This window comes from Molossus molossus, unplaced genomic scaffold (genome assembly GCF_014108415.1).
Source record: "Molossus molossus isolate mMolMol1 unplaced genomic scaffold, mMolMol1.p scaffold_m16_p_3, whole genome shotgun sequence".
NCBI lineage: Eukaryota > Metazoa > Chordata > Mammalia > Chiroptera > Molossidae > Molossus > Molossus molossus.
The window spans coordinates 109,217,218-109,221,964 of NW_023425366.1; the positions used below are offsets into that span (position 1 = coordinate 109,217,218).

At 43.2% G+C, this 4,747-nt stretch overlaps 1 non-coding gene across 1 annotated transcript; it reads right to left on the reverse strand.

The window, feature by feature from the left end:
• Positions 1-3,636: 3,636 nt before the first annotated feature.
• Positions 3,637-3,800, reverse strand: LOC118642939. Its single transcript, XR_004961848.1, has one exon. It is a non-coding gene; the product is annotated as a U1 spliceosomal RNA (small nuclear RNA).
• Positions 3,801-4,747: the final 947 nt, after the last annotated feature.

A 4,747-nucleotide genomic window follows, 5' to 3' on the forward strand; every position in this document is an offset into this window, starting at 1 on the left:
CCCAGGCACGTGCCCTTGACTGGAATCAAACCCAGGACTCACTGGTTCACGGGAGAAGCTCTACCGCTTAGCCAAACCAGCTATTGGGCTATTTACCAACATTTTCAACAAGTGTACTTGGACTGCCTCTCTGATTGGCTGGGCTTGCTTCCCCAGTGCTTCCCAGAGCCAATCATGTGGCCAGCGTGAGGTGGTACTGCCATAGAGTCACCTGCTGCTACACTGAGGCGTGAGCACCACTTTATGGGAACCAGAGGAAGAACTGATTAACCTTGCTTGGAGAAAGGATTTGAATAGGGTTCACCAGATGGCGAAATGGAGGAAGAAATTTCCAGGTATAAGGAAAATCGTGGACATGAAACATGGATGTTTTTAGACAGAGTGGAGAGTTCATCGTGGGTGAGTCTTTGCTGCACCACTTAAGAAGGGTCATACATGCCGTGTTAATGCAAAGTGTGTCCTTTACCTATAAGCTGACCGACAGATTTAAAAGACTGGAGGGTAGAGGTTCTTCTTACCTCTGTATTTCTAAATAATATGGTGATTATTCTACTTTTTGATTTATTCTTTTGAAATATTAATTACTGATTTTATGTTATTAGAGATGAAAATGTGGGTCTCTTTAACCTTTTGTCATTCTCCCCCCAAAATAATTTAATAATTTTAAATGAAATCATCAGTTGGGCTCTAAAAATGGCTATTATGTAAAACCATTCACAGATGAATTGTGTTTGGGTGGGTACATTCCCTACTCCCCACGCCCTAGCTCCCACACAAAATCCCAGTGGTCAGTGGCATCCAGGGAGGTGCACACCCCCAGTGGGGGTGGCTCCCAGCTCCGTCCAGTTCCTGGGCAATAGTCTCCTTCAAGCATCAGTTCTGTCACTCTGTTCCCAAGGAAACTGTGCAGATCAAATCTGTGACTTCATAAGGGGGTGGGAGACCATGGCAAAAGGCTTCATGTCCCCACTCCATCCCTCAAAAGGAAACTCATCAAACTCCTCACCTTCCATCTCTAAAAGTGCACTTGCTTGGAGCCACCTCAGGGAGAAGGCTGCTGGCTGTCCTCCCTCATCCCCTTCAGAGAGACTTTAATCAGGGTTTATTCCAATACTCAAGGACTCTTGAGGCCGACAGCTTTGTCAGCTCTCAGCATGTCGTCCTTCCTTCCCGCCTCCCCTGTGTCTCTCAAACCGTTGAGGCTTTCACTGTTGGACAGGCTTTCCTGGTCATCAGAGACACATTTGCTTCTTGAGGAATAGCCCCCTTCAAATGGAGCAGCCCTGGGGACTAATCACGGTCATCATTTCTCTCCTGGCAGGTGGGGACGGCGGGGGAGCTGGAAATGGGAAGAGAGATTCTGGCAGGGTAGACGGGAAGGCAGGACATGAAAAACTGATTTCATAATTCTGTCATGGCTCCCAGGACCCAGTCCTCAGTGTAGCTGCTGCACTGTAAATGAAGACAAAGACCACTGGTTTGACAGAATTCAAGCGATTGGTTCTATTTATACAACTTGGGCACTTTTGGCCACATGTTGAACCCAGAGCTGGGTGGGAAAGCTTACTCAGATAGGCAGCATGCTTCATTCACGAAGACTTCACCTAAAACTTCTTACAGAACCCCAGATGTCTGTATGTATTATTCCTCCACCAATAAGTAACAAGAATAAGAGCAATAAAGATAATTTTCCTGATAATGATTGGTGCCTGGAATCATCTCTGGCTTGAGGAGGTGAAGGAGGCCTACATGTCCAGAGAGCCTGAGAACTTAACCCAGCTCCGAGGTGATGGAGTTGAGAACAATGGGGTCAGGTACTACTCTGTGAATCTGCCATCATCGGCAGCCTTTTCAACGTACTACTAAAAAATTGATCCTCAGATGAAAACCCATAGTAGAAATTTCCTTGATGTATTTCTTAGGTCGCTAGCACCTGTGGTAGTGGGGGAAGAGTAGTGTCAGAAGTAGGGGAGCCTCACACTCCCTGAGTCATCCAGGGAGAACTTCTTACAGCTTTGGTAAAAACTCTAACATCCCACCACACGGGGCTCATGAAACACTCTGGACCAAGCCTTACCAAGGGAGAGAGGCTTTGACAAAGATTTTATACATTCAAAAATCCTCTCCCATCAATTCTTCCCCTTCCCAGCATAACACGATAGTCTCCCATTCATGCGTGGTCAGAGTTTGAGGTGAGGGAAGATGGAGGGACACTTACGAGAGGAGACCTGAACCTTTTGGCCTGAAGATCTGGTATTCCAGATATACCTTGAGCAGTAAGATCCTTTGTCACCCTTGACAAGCCTCAGAAGTTCTAATTCTAGATTTTATGTATCAGTCTGCCAGTTCAGAATGTGTTGGGTTGCATGTAACAAATAGTTGCTTAAACACTGTAACTTTTTTTTCATGTGACAGGAAGCCCAGAAGTAAGGAGTCCAAAGAGGGTTCTACTATGATAGGATATATCTGCTGAAAAGCACTATGCTATGCAAAATTGTACCCTAGAAACCACAAGCTTATGGGCAAAATAGAGTTGGGGCATAACATTAAAAAACTTCATCAGGAACACATTAACAAAAGATAGAAACAATAAAAATGTTTATGTTAAACAATAATGTATTTATGCTAAGTGGTTTAAAAACACATAAATATGGTATTTTATCTTGAAAAAGGCCTGAAATTTGCTTGTGGAAATGGATATTGGAAGGGTATGTGGCTCATACCAGTTCAACCAGGTGCAATTACATACAAGCAAAAGTGAAATTTGTACTATGCTCAGATTGTTCCCTATGACGTCTATCACTCTGGGACAAATTCAAAACAAGTATTATAGCAGAACTAACTGTATCGCTGTTCAGGGAAGTCATTCGAGAACTAAGCCCTTCTATCTCCTCATTCTGCTACTTTTTTTGTGTGGCTTTTGTCCTCGTGGTCTCAAGATGGCTGCTGTACTTCCAGGCATTATTTCTACATTCCAGGCAGAAAGAAGGGAGAATAAAGGAAGAAGGGAAAAGCACTTTTTCTTAGAATCTTGCCTTGAGAAGGGGCACCCTCCCCTCCCCAGGGTTGTCCATTTATATCTCCTTGGCCAGAAAGGTATTACATTGAGCTGCAAGGGAGTCTGGGAAGATGAGTATTTTAGGTAGAAACATTATTAGTTAGTTCTACAGGTTTATTGAGAGAGAGAGTTGTAACAGGTCCACGTTGTAGAGATAATTTTGTTTAACAAATGTGGTCCTACTTAATTACCTGGAAAGACGCTTGACCACAGAGCCAATTTGTCTGGGAGATCTTGAAGAGATTGGAAAACTTGTATCAGATTTAAAGTCTTCTAACTATGTACTTGAGTATTTCAATATTTTAATTTTAACCTATCACAGGAATATTAATATTACTCAGCTTAATAAACATCTAATACACAATAGTTATGTGCCAAGCATTGTGCTGGTACTGAGGATATAAAGATGATGATGATGGTTGTGATGATGATGATGATGGTGATGATGTGAATGACTAATGCTACTTACCCTGTGCAAATCAGTATTCTAAGTACTTTATTCATATCAGCTAATGGATTTCTCATAACAACCCTAGGGGGTTGGTATTAGTATTACATCAACTTTTTTTTTTTTTTTTTAGGGGAGAGCGTGAACACAGTCCCCCACTACCACAAATTGTGCAGTCGAGTTTCCCACATTTGGGGAAATCGCAGGGGTCAGCACATCCGGAGGGCAATGGATAAACCTTGCCCTGGGGAAACCACCTTCGTGATCATGGTCTCTCCCCTGCCAGGTAAGTGTTTTTATTACACCAACTTTATGAAAGATGAGAACACTGAGTCACAGAGAGGTTAGGTAATGTACTGAAGTCTCTCGGGCTGGCAAGCGGCAATGTCATGATTTTAACATGGGTCCATATTCTTAACAGCTGTTGAACCTCTACAGCCTTAATATTTAATTTTAGAGGTAAGCAGACACTCACATGTAACCAGTAGGCAGAAGTTACGGGTGACCTAGACAGTATTTAAAACATTAAAAAAAATTAAATGCCAATATTTTAAAATTGAGGGATTCCCCCAATTTTCTGGATTACTGGTGTATTTGTCAGGGTTCTTCAGAGAAACAGAACCAATAAGTTATGTCTATATATAGATATATAAAAAGATATTTATTATGAGGCTCATGCGATGATGGAGGCTGAGAAGTCCCACAGTCTGCTGTCTGCAAGCTGAAGGGCCCGCAAAGCTGGTGGGCTACTTCCAGTCCAAACCCGAGGCTTGAGAACCAGGGGAGCCAGTGTTTCAGTCTGGATCTGAAGGCTCCCAGACCAGGAGTGCTAATGTCTGAGGGCAGAAGAAGATGGACATCTCAGTTCAAGCAGAGAGAGCAAATTTACCCTTCCTCCACTTTTTCTTTCTTTCTTTTTTAAAAATATTTTTTCTTTATTGATTTATTTTTATTTTTTTTATCCTTACCTGAGGACATTTTTCCATTTTTTGTTCAGATAGAGTGGGAGGGAGAGAGAGAGAGAAACATCGATGTGAAAGGGACACATCGAGTGGCTGCCACCCGCATGACCAACCAGGGCCGCGGACAAACTGCAACCGAGGTACATGCCCTTAGCGGGAACCGAACCTGGGTCTCTCCGGACCACAGGCCAACGCTCCAAGCGCTGAGCCAAACCGGCCAGGGCTATTGATTTATTTTTAGAGAGAGACAAAGAGAAATAGAAACATCAATGAGAGAGA